At 40.4% G+C, this 12,531-nt stretch overlaps 1 long non-coding RNA gene across 1 annotated transcript in view; it reads right to left on the minus strand.

Annotated features, from left to right (window-relative positions):
• Window positions 1–12,531, minus strand: part of LOC11175725 (uncharacterized) — a 33,984-nt gene that overhangs the window by 6,583 nt on the left and 14,870 nt on the right. The window lies entirely within an intron of this gene.

Here is a 12,531-nt window from a genome sequence, read left to right on the forward strand (position 1 = left end):
AACGATTAAACAGGAGAAGAGAAAATAAGGATACCGGATCAAAAGGATGACAGATAACAACTAGAATAAAAATGGAATATATCGATATTAAACTGACTGCAGTGCGAATACCACGCACGCTGGTAAAACTGATACTAAGCTAGCCACGTAAGTGGGTACCCTGCGTAGGCGGGTGAACTTATGCGTACCAACAACTGTTTTGCTTCCGCGTGGTAAATAACAATACTATCGCGTTAGTCAAAAAAATCAAAACAAGGTAGATGTATGTATGCTCATAATTCAGAAATAGTTAAAGAAAAATAGATGCTTATTTCGGCTCTTTGTTCGCCCACTCCTGCAAGCCATGCAATGGAGACGCCCAGTGTTTTATTCAAACGCAAGCAATACGGCGTTTAGGAGCGTTGCTACCAATTAAAAAAAAACACGAACGAAGCTCCAAAGTCTTGGTCGCTGTACATTGTGTTTACCTAATACAATGAACCGTACGATCTTGCTTACAATCATTGTAATTATCGCTTCACGGTTTCCGATGGAGACGCCTTGTCTGAACTGAGAACACACAGATTAAGCGTTTACAACGCTATAAAACGCAGAAATTATGTGTTAAATATGTTTTTAAGCTGATTAATTTCTTGAACCTAAATTTATTCTATTCAATTACCTAAAGATCGTTTCATTATTTGCTTGAGGAGACCAATCATTCGAATGTCCAATAGTCTCAGCATGTTAATGGAGGCGCCCAGTGCCTGGTAAATGCGTGACATACGTAGAATGGCTGAAAAATGATGAATCAAAAGTAACTCCAAAAACAAAACTCATTGAAAAAAACAACAAAAATACTGATGTTTCCTTTGACAAGCGTTTGGAAAATGCGCGAATTTATTTCGATTTAACACTTTTATTGTTCTGGTGGACAAGAAACACTGAAACAGAAAAAGAGCGCTATAGAGATAGAGAAAGAGATAAATAGGGAAAGAGAGAGCGAGAGAAAAAGAGAGAGAGATGGAGAGAGAGCGAGAAAAACCGCGAACAAGAGAGAGTATATGAACGTAGAATATTGTTCACCAGAGCAGGCTATTTTACTCTTGCACTGATTTGTCCGAGAAGGACTCGAGAGCTAGAGACGACGAAAGAGACACAGTACACGTCATAACGAGTGCATCTTATTTAACACTTTAAGCGCCGCGTCATATAAATTCGCATGACGGTTTTGCTAACCACTCAGCTTTGTATCTCACGCTCAATGATTCTCTTGACAACGAATAAGGTAGGAAAGATAGAACGAGAACGACATGTGCTATCAAAATGAAACAAAAGAGTGCAAACAATCGCTCGAGAAAATGTAGCTCTCATCGCTCTCTTGCCATGCGCTACGCGCTCACCAGAAAAACTGTGACGTCAGACCGGCGGCCAAAGTGTTAAAAAATCTTGCTTATCAACCAATATCGTATGACATACTGAAGCTTATTTTGGTGTCGATGTGAAAACAAGATCACCGCTGGTTTACATTCAGTATTTCTATAATTTAACTTATCGCTTAGGCAAATGAAAGCTTCATTTAATACAAAACTATGGCCATCGTAATATTTGAAAATTTAGTTTATGCTGAAGAATATGTACATCAAATTCTCAATTGTGATTGAAAAATTCTATTAGATCTAGCTGGAAATAGAAAGAAAATGAAAATATTTTCTTTTATTTCTGATACAGCACATTTAAACTGGCCGTATGTGGTTCTGGAACCAATTATTTCACTTTTTTATACAAGTTATATTAAAAAGAGTTTTCTGCATAACATTTTTTTCGCTTAAAAAGTGAGTCGCTGGGACGGATTTAACGCGTTATGAAAGATGCCACTGTATATCGTTTTGCATTGGTACGAATATTTGAAGCCTTTTTGACAAAAAATGGGATAATATCAGATTTGAAGAAAATATGCGCCCATTAAAACATATTGAAAGAGCGACAGCAATACGATGCACATACATTGCAAACAGTGTTGATAGTAGATTAATATCGACGTGTATTAATGATGAACGACATTGATTAATTTGTATGCATTATTTGGTACATCATTATAAACATTCTACCGACAATATTATCGAGGGATTTTTACAGTATTAAAAATGCAGTCGACAACGTACATGCATTCGATAATTCAAACCATTCTAAAATTATTTTTTTATTGGCGAATATCCAGCGAGGCCGTATTGCTTAAAAATAACACTGATTGTACATTTTTTATCTCAAACATCACGACTGAACAGAATATACACTTAAAAAAATATAAACTAAAAGCTGCAAACGATGAACTTTAACTGTCACGGTAAACTAATTTACTCAGAACTAGTTAGAGAAAAATGGATGTCGACTTCGACTCTTTGTTCGCCCACTCCTGCAAGCCATGCAATGGAGCCGCCCAGTGTTTTATTCAAACGCAAGCAATACGGCGTTTAGGAGCGTTTAAAAAAACACGAACCAAGCTACAGAGTCTTGGTCACTATGTATTGTGTTCATCTAATACAATGAACCGTACGATCTTGCTTACAATCATTGTAATTATCGCTTCACGGTTTCCGATGGAGACGCCTTGTCTGAACTGAGAACACACAGATTAAGCGTTTACAACGCTATAAAACGCAGAAATTATGTGTTAAATATGTTTTTAAGCTGATTAATTTCTTGAACCTAAATTTATTCTATTCAATTACCTAAAGATCGTTTCATTATTTGCTTGAGGAGACCAATCATTCGAATGTCCAATAGTCTCAGCATGTTAATGGAGGCGCCCAGTGCCTGGTAAATGCGTGACATACGTAGAATGGCTGAAAAATGATGAATCAAAAGTAACTCCAAAAACAAAACTCATTGAAAAAAACAACAAAAATACTGATGTTTCCTTTGACAAGCGTTTGGAAAATGCGCGAATTTATTTCGATTTAACACTTTTATTGTTCTGGTGGACAAGAAACACTGAAACAGAAAAAGAGCGCTATAGAGATAGAGAAAGAGATAAATAGGGAAAGAGAGAGCGAGAGAAAAAGAGAGAGAGATGGAGAGAGAGCGAGAAAAACCGCGAACAAGAGAGAGTATATGAACGTAGAATATTGTTCACCAGAGCAGGCTATTTTACTCTTGCACTGATTTGTCCGAGAAGGACTCGAGAGCTAGAGACGACGAAAGAGACACAGTACACGTCATAACGAGTGCATCTTATTTAACACTTTAAGCGCCGCGTCATATAAATTCGCATGACGGTTTTGCTAACCACTCAGCTTTGTATCTCACGCTCAATGATTCTCTTGACAACGAATAAGGTAGGAAAGATAGAACGAGAACGACATGTGCTACTCCGCTTATCAAAATGAAACAAAAGAGTGCAAACAATCGCTCGAGAAAATGTAGCTCTCATCGCTCTCTTGCCATGCGCTACGCGCTCACCAGAAAAACTGTGACGTCAGACCGGCGGCCAAAGTGTTAAAAAATCTTGCTTATCAACCAATATCGTATGACATACTGAAGCTTATTTTGGTGTCGATGTGAAAACAAGATCACCGCTGGTTTACATTCAGTATTTCTATAATTTAACTTATCGCTTAGGCAAATGAAAGCTTCATTTAATACAAAACTATGGCCATCGTAATATTTGAAAATTTAGTTTATGCTGAAGAATATGTACATCAAATTCTCAATTGTGATTGAAAAATTCTATTAGATCTAGCTGGAAATAGAAAGAAAATGAAAATATTTTCTTTTATTTCTGATACAGCACATTTAAACTGGCCGTATGTGGTTCTGGAACCAATTATTTCACTTTTTTATACAAGTTATATTAAAAAGAGTTTTCTGCATAACATTTTTTTCGCTTAAAAAGTGAGTCGCTGGGACGGATTTAACGCGTTATGAAAGATGCCACTGTATATCGTTTTGCATTGGTACGAATATTTGAAGCCTTTTTGACAAAAAATGGGATAATATCAGATTTGAAGAAAATATGCGCCCATTAAAACATATTGAAAGAGCGACAGCAATACGATGCACATACATTGCAAACAGTGTTGATAGTAGATTAATATCGACGTGTATTAATGATGAACGACATTGATTAATTTGTATGCATTATTTGGTACATCATTATAAACATTCTACCGACAATATTATCGAGGGATTTTTACAGTATTAAAAATGCAGTCGACAACGTACATGCATTCGATAATTCAAACCATTCTAAAATTATTTTTTTATTGGCGAATATCCAGCGAGGCCGTATTGCTTAAAAATAACACTGATTGTACATTTTTTATCTCAAACATCACGACTGAACAGAATATACACTTAAAAAAATATAAACTAAAAGCTGCAAACGATGAACTTTAACTGTCACGGTAAACTAATTTACTCAGAACTAGTTAGAGAAAAATGGATGTCGACTTCGACTCTTTGTTCGCCCACTCCTGCAAGCCATGCAATGGAGCCGCCCAGTGTTTTATTCAAACGCAAGCAATACGGCGTTTAGGAGCGTTTAAAAAAACACGAACCAAGCTACAGAGTCTTGGTCACTATGTATTGTGTTCATCTAATACAATGAACCGTACGATCTTGCTTACAATCATTGTAATTATCGCTTCACGGTTTCCGATGGAGACGCCTTGCCCGAACTGAGAACACACAGATTAAGCGTTTGGAACGCTATTTTTTAAGCCAATTAATTTCTTGAACCTAAATTTATTCTATTCAATTACCTAAAGATCGTGTCATTATTTGCTTGAGGAGACCAATCATTCGAATGTCCAATAGTCTCAGCATGTTAATGGAGGCGCCCAGTGCCTGGTAGATGCTTGGCAAATGTGGATTGCGAGCAGTAGGAAAAGCAAAAAAATAGTGAACGCCTCGTAATTTTGTTTGAAATTATATCGAGCACGTTATCAGGCATATATAATTTCTAATTTTTTTTTCTCGATTTGGAATCTCATTCTTGCCACTGTCAAACTTCTTACGAAGCAACACACTGAGCCAAGCCCAGTAGTCACAGTCGGTGAAAAAATGCTTGAATTATAACCAAATTCTTTGAACTTGAAAAATATTTTGCACTTTTTTTCAGTAATGAAGCAATTTATTTTTTGCTTTTGTTTTTGTTTCGGGTTTGGTACCCTTTCTTTTCGCAAAGGGTTGACCAACCATTCGTTCGTCAGAACGGGCCAAGCTTAAGTACTAGTACGCTTGGTCGGTCGGTAAACGGCGACGAGCAGGGCAACCAGCAGACAATGTGCCTGGTTGAGTCGGTGCCATTGTTGTATATGCGCCCGTAATGCTCTCGCAACTCCTATTCCTACCTCCACGTTGGTGCCGACCGGGATGCGGATCAATTCACCATGATTCGTATGCCAACAGGAAAGGGGGACAAGTTTTTCATCATTTTCTTCACACCATTCCCCGCAAGTATCTCAACCTAAAATAGCTTCACGAAATGTAGTGGCGACCGTTCCATTGAAACTGAGATATCATTGCATTTGTATATGAATCAGCAAAATTTAATCATTATAGCAACAAAAACAGACACAAAACTGCACCGAAACTGCGACATCAGGCCTGGCGGTCAAAGTGCTTAAGCAAGCTGTTAAGTTAGTTAAGTTAGTTAAGTTAGTTAAGTTAGTTAAGTTAGTTAAGTTAGTTAAGTTAGTTAAGATCACTGGTCTTATAAGTGGTCCCCATGCCGCTTGATCAGATACTTAAGCGTTAAAACTAACACTACACTCTAAGTAGCTATGAGAATCATCTCCCATCAATCATCTTAGGCTGAGACGTAAGAGTTCAGCTGCTTCCAAAGCCTGCTCTTACTTTCATTCTCATCCTCATTCGTACTAACGATGTAGTAATTGATTAAGCACGTTGACCGTCGGCCAGATATCGCAGTGTTTCAAGTGAGCACGAATCGCATCGAAAAAGAGCGACAAGCGTGACAATTTCTCGTGCGAATGTACCCCTACTAGGGTACACGTTTACCCTTAGTTTGGGCAGTTAATTGAAGGATTTAGATAGTTCGGTAGTACCACCGGCATCGCAAATTTGCCAATCCAGGTTACGATTCGTAGTATGCAATTATTTTAAAGCAATCTCTCTTCAAACAAGGGGCGCCTATACATAACGTATCGCTCGGAATGTCATCTTCAGGTATGGTCTCGATCGTACCGCTTGCCAGCGTTGGGAACTTGTGTGAATGTCGTTCGATTTAGCCCGGTCATTGTTTGAGTACATTACCATTTTGCAGGATGTAGACGTCTCATCACTATCCCCCGGGGTGTTCCCAACTGCGATCGTCATCCGTTGAAAGTCCCGCTGACAGCTCTACTGATAGTCGTACGTACTACAATGATCCAGTACTTCGAGATGTAATTTACTCTCACTCGCCATACCTACTAGTCTCCCAAATCTACCCTTGGTTGAGAGTCTATTCAGCGTAAATTCTTCCGTTATGCAGTATCTCTACTTCCACGGGAACCAGGCAGCCAGCATCCGCCATAAGAGGTTCGTCGTCTCATGCTCACCAGCGGAAGGGCAGGTGCAACATTGTTCACTATGTATGAGGTTCGTCGTCTCACGTTCCTTGTCCTTCACCAGCTGAAGGACAGGCGCAACATTGTCCAGCAGCTCCAAACCGAAGCGGAAAACTTTAGAGGAATCACGTCATTACGCGCAGAGGCCGTCATTCGAGGAAGTTGTCCACTCTATCTTAGCAGCATCTGCCCAGCAGCCTGTCAGCAGCAACCTGGCCTTTTCCCGCAAACGATCCACCTTGAACTATCATTTGCTCGTCACACAAAAGCAATCATCATCAGCAAAAACCAACTTCCTGGATTTGTTCTCCGTATGGCTAAAAGCCTTGAGGATCTCATATGTCTTAAGGATCGTCGTCGACACTACTGGGCCCGAACAAATCGAATGAACACGAATGTACACAACATAAAGCAAGCGATCGAACGCATCACTGTCCCAAACGCCATGCCACCACGGTCTGCATGTAGTAATGATGGATTTTATTTTTTTATTTTTATTTTTTCCATACCTTCGCCCTCATCGCATTGCTCGTCCCAACAGACCCAGCATGGGCTGGCTGGTTTTGAGTTTGGCAGCCCTTCTTTTCGCAAAAGGGTTGGCGAACCATTCGTTCGTCAGAACGGGCCAAGCTTAAGTACTAGTACGCTTGGTCGGTCGGTAAACGGCGACGAGCAGGGCGACCAGCAGACAATGTGCCTGGTTGAGTCGGTGCTATTGGTGTATATGCGCCCGTAATGCTCTCGCAACTCCTATTCCTACCTCCACGTTGGTGCCGACCGGGATGCGGATCAATTCACCATGATTCGTATGCTAACAGGAAAGGGGGAAAATTGCAGGGGGCGTAGTTTTTCATCATTTTCTATACATTATTCCACTTGTTGTTTAAAAGTGGCTCCCATACCGCTTGATCAGATGCTGCCGACAAGATGTCAACCTTAGCGTTTTTCTCACGACAATTTCCGGTGCAAATGTACCCCTACTAACGTAAACGTGTACCCAAAGTTTGGGTAGTTGATTGTAGGATTTAGATAACGCTGCAGTACCACTAGCATCGCTGGACAGGCAGCTTAGCCTGCGTGGTAATGAATTAAGTCTCGAAAGCCTGTATAAACAGAACCACGTAGGACGTTACGCCAACTAGAAGAAGAAGAAGAACTAGATTTTCTAATGCGTTGTTTAGATCATAAATCGTGTTTTTTTTTAATTCCTTCGAATTATTTGTAGATTATGTAGCAGCTTTACACACGCCAAGTACATTCTTCCATATTCCTCTTCTGACCTTGTCATTATTTCTACCATTTTCGGACTCCATCATTAGTTGTTGAACGTGTTGCAAATCCAGTGCCAGTGAAGTTAGTCCCTTCTGTTGGATCGCCTCCCAACTTGAGCAATTTCATCAAGGATTGCCTTCTTATAAGGGCTTCCACGTGCAATTGTTCCTTTAGATCAGCGGTCGGCAAAGTCCGGCCCGCGGGCCAAATGCGGCCCGCCGCCACATTCAATCCGGCCCGCGAATGGTTTTGACTGATTTTGAAAGATGGGAAGAAACTATTCGTATAAAAATTACCGAATATCTTTTAGAATAGCATTTTATGCCAACGAACTCTTTCTACTTTAATTAAAGTACTGTTGAATGGCAGGCCTTGATCGACAATGGTTGTTGTGCCAAAAGAAGAAGAAAACTATGGAATGACGGATCGATCGGTATGTTTGAACTCAAGATTAATATCCCCGTAACGTTTACATGAAAAAATGCCTGTTTTTCGGCTAGCTGTAGCAAAAAAAAACTAGGAGGGACAATTTCTTTACATGAACATCATTTGAAAGTTAATTAGTTAAGACGCTACGGGGTGTCATTCGTTGTTCGCGCACACTTCTAAGTTGGTTAGTTCCCTTCTTTGGTCACCATGGTTCGACTGATAGAGGTGTCAAGGTGAGGTGATAGAGGTTGTCTGTTGTCTCATGGGATACTACTATTCAAAGTGCAAATAACGTTTTGTTAAAGCAGGTGAAAATAACCCCTTGATGAACCCATAAATTTGTCAATTTTCTACTGTCAACCATTATGTAATTTTAACAATGTTTCAACACGACAATAAGACATACGGAATGAAGGAAATGACATACGAAATTTTATATTGATGAGATACACTAAAGCATGGTTACAATAAATTTATTTAAAGTTTTGCATTCGACTTTGCGATGGGAGAGCATTTGACGTTCGCCAACGCGAAACATGCAATACAATGTTTTAAATATAGTAAAATAGCTCCATACATTTTCACGCGATAATTTTTTTTTTATTTTGTTTTATTCGTTCTTCTTAATTTCACACAATCAGTTGATTTCTCTTCAAACTATTTTGAGGGATATTTTCGATCGCATTTGAAAGCAAAAGCGAATATTTCAAAACACCTGTTGCTGTTACTGTTGCTGTTCACGAGTTCAACGATTGTCAAAGTGCTTTTTCGTAAGGAATCAGTTAACAATTTATCTCACATGGCATGCCTTGTCCATAAAGCATTATTTAAAAATAAATAATTTTTCACGCAACAATCGCGGCAACCCATGGATTACAATACACGCACTGCTGGATTGTTTAACGTCGCTTGGATAGTTTTGACCTTTCTGTTCCCGCTGTTGGGGAACTTGCGCAAATATCGTTCGATTAAGCCCGGTCATTGGTATGTTTGCATGAATGCATACACACTTAACATCAGGGCAGATACATAGACAATACACGCACACACACACATACACACACACATACACACACATACACACACACACACACACACACAAACACACCTTGTAGGAGCCTTGCACGATGCAGCGGCTTCAACACTAGGTTTTATATAGCTATCATATAGCCAGTAAGCTTAATATGCTACATGCAATCAACCTGTGAAAGCGATAGCTGGACCTTTGCTCAGCGTGGATTTAAAAAGGTACTTATTCCCGATCCCGATTGTTCTCTTCCTCTCTCTCTCTCTCTCTCTCTCTCTCTCTCTCTCTCTCTTTCTCTCACACACACTCTGCTGTGGCCATTGCTTTCGAGCTCCTTTTGTCATGAAGACCAAAGCTCCCACCGTCAACTGTTCGCTTTCTCTTTGCCATTTGGCTCGCCGATGAAGAGTCGGAACGTGTTCTTTGAGCCATCTGTCCCAAAAGTGGCTAGTGAGCTCTGTAGCTGTATTTTGCAGCGTTGACAGTGTGTCATTGTTCTGGAGACACACGAACGCGGGCGCTGTATCTAATACCGCTACCTAATCTCATTCACAACCGCTTCGCGATTGGCATGCCCGAACCAGCGGTGATAATCGTTAATGATCAGTGTAAACGCGTTCGAAGTGATCCATCAGTGTTCGATCTACACGTGCACGGCTAAACTGATTGCGCTCATCATTTTGACCCAGATTTACACAGATTACTGTAGAATCCTTGAGCGTGTATGATACTGTGTACAAGGTATAGGTAAGTGTTAAGAATATTGGTGACATTTGTGCGTGTGTTTTGTTCGTGCTAGTCTTTGCTCAGTTTTGACAAATCTCTGTCGACCAGAGAGCAGATAGGCCAAGTGCATAATAGCTGTTAAAAACGTGAAATTGATCTTGAAGCTCTTCGAGCTGAGTAGTGTTGAAGTAGCATCAAATATAAGGTAAGCAAAATATACTTAAAACATGAACAATATTTAACAGTGCGATATGGGTCTAGATGGCTGAAAAGTGTGGATACAAAAGTCCCATCTGGAATCATTTTAAAACGGTGGAAAAAAGTATTAAGCTTTTCGAAAAGTACTACTTCATATTTGAAGCGTCATTTATTCACCAAACGTCAAACAGTGTCTTAGCGAAACCAGCCACCACCATGAAACCCCTGTTGACTCATTACTCAATCCAATTGTATTAAAACCGGCTTTGCTATGCATCAGGTGGACTTGTCGTGCCCTTGCCTTTGCCTCTTCTACGGTGTCGCAGCGATCAAAGTAATCGTCCATGTTGGTGCTTGATTGCAGCAGCAGCTTCTGGGACCGTCTCTTTGCGCTCAGATCGAGCACCTCCGTTTGTCCCAGCCTTTGCAGTGTTTATATTTTGGCGTGTCAACACAGCCATTTGCCTGGAATGCATTTTATACCCCGTACCCCGGTGGTGCGCGTTTTATTTTTTTTCCATACCTTCGCCCTCATCGCATTGCTCGTCCCAACAGACCCAGCATGGGCTGGTCGATAGCGGAATGCAATGCTTTGGTTTTGAGTTTGGCACCCCTTCTTTTCGCAAAAGGGTTGGCGAACCATTCGTTCGTCAGAACGGGCCAAGCTTAAGTACTAGTACGCTTGGTCGGTCGGTAAACGGCGACGAGCAGGGCGACCATCAGACAATGTGCCTGGTTGAGTCGGTGCCATTGTTGTATATGCGCCCGTAATGCTCTCGCAACTCCTATTCCTACCTCCACGTTGGTGCCGACCGGGATGCGGATCAATTCACCATGATTCGTATGCTAACAGGAAAGGGGACTGTATTATATAAATTGTTTGTTGTTAAACTTCTCACTTTATACGTCTAGGCGATCTTGGAAATTTGTAAGAAATTTCACTTACTGAAATCGTAAGAGGGAAGACACTCCCAGCTCATGAATTATGATACGCGCGTCTTCATTTACTGTCTTTACCAATCTGTCTTTATTTCACGAAAACCCTGATTTATGTTTTGCAATAATTTGTGTGTGTGTGTGATGCATTCGTATATGATTTTGCTATGCCTATTTCATATTTCTTTCCGTTTTCTAAACACACTTGAGATTTTATGACCGATGCGCTCTGCGTTGTAATCTTACAGGATTCAATTATTGCTATGCATATGTATGATGCATCATGCAGTTTGTTTCCTGGTTTCTTCTCACGCTGTACGGACCTACGCAAAGCGACATTTTATTGTCCTACGCTTACCGATGAACTCAAGTACCGCACAAAATGCATGTTTATTAAGGCGAACGATAATGATGCCGATACGATAAGTTACAGTTTCAGTTACAAGTATTTATCAGCTATGTTTCGACATACTGCAGGGCAAACTGCAAGGGCGATGGTTTTTCATCATTTTCTTCACACCCTTCCCCGCAAGTATCTCAACCTAAAATAGCTTCACGAAATGTAGTGGCGACCGTTCCATTGAAACTGAGATATCATTGCATTTGTACTTGAATCAGCAAAATTTAATCATTATAGAAACAAAAACAGACACAAAACTGCACCGAAACTGCGACATCAGGCCTGGCGGTCAAAGTGCTTAAGCAAGCTGTTGAGTTAGTTAAGTTAGTTAAGTTAGTTAAGTTAGTTAAGTTAGTTAAGTTAGTTAAGATCACTGGTCTTATAAGTGGTCCCCATGCCGCTTGATCAGATACTTAAGCGTTAAAACTAACACTACACTCTAAGTAGCTATGAGAATCATCTCCCATCAATCATCTTAGGCTAAGACGTAAGAGTTCAGCTGCTTCCAAAGCCTGCTCTTACTTTCATTCTCATCCTCATTCTTACTAACGATGTAGTAATTGATTAAGCACGTTGACCGTCGGCCAGATATTGCAGTGTTTCAAGTGAGCACAAATCGCATCGAAAAAGAGCGACAAGCGTGACAATTTCTCGTGCGAATGTACCCCTACTAGGGTACACGTTTACCCTTAGTTTGGGCAGTTAATTGAAGGATTTAGATAGTTCGGTAGTACCACCGGCATCGCAAATTTGCCAATCCAGGTTACGATTCGTAGTATGCAATTATTTTGAAGCAATCTCTCTTCAAACAAGGGGCACCTATACATAACGTATCGCTCGGAATGTCATCTTCAGGTATGGTCTCGAACGTACCGCTTGCCAGCGCTGGGAACTTGTGCGAATGTGGTTCGATTTAGCACGGTCATTGGTATGCAAGAGAGCATTAACATTTTACTGGACGATAGATACGCAGACAATACACACACACA

This window comes from Anopheles gambiae, chromosome X, assembly GCF_943734735.2.
Source record: "Anopheles gambiae chromosome X, idAnoGambNW_F1_1, whole genome shotgun sequence".
NCBI lineage: Eukaryota > Metazoa > Arthropoda > Insecta > Diptera > Culicidae > Anopheles > Anopheles gambiae.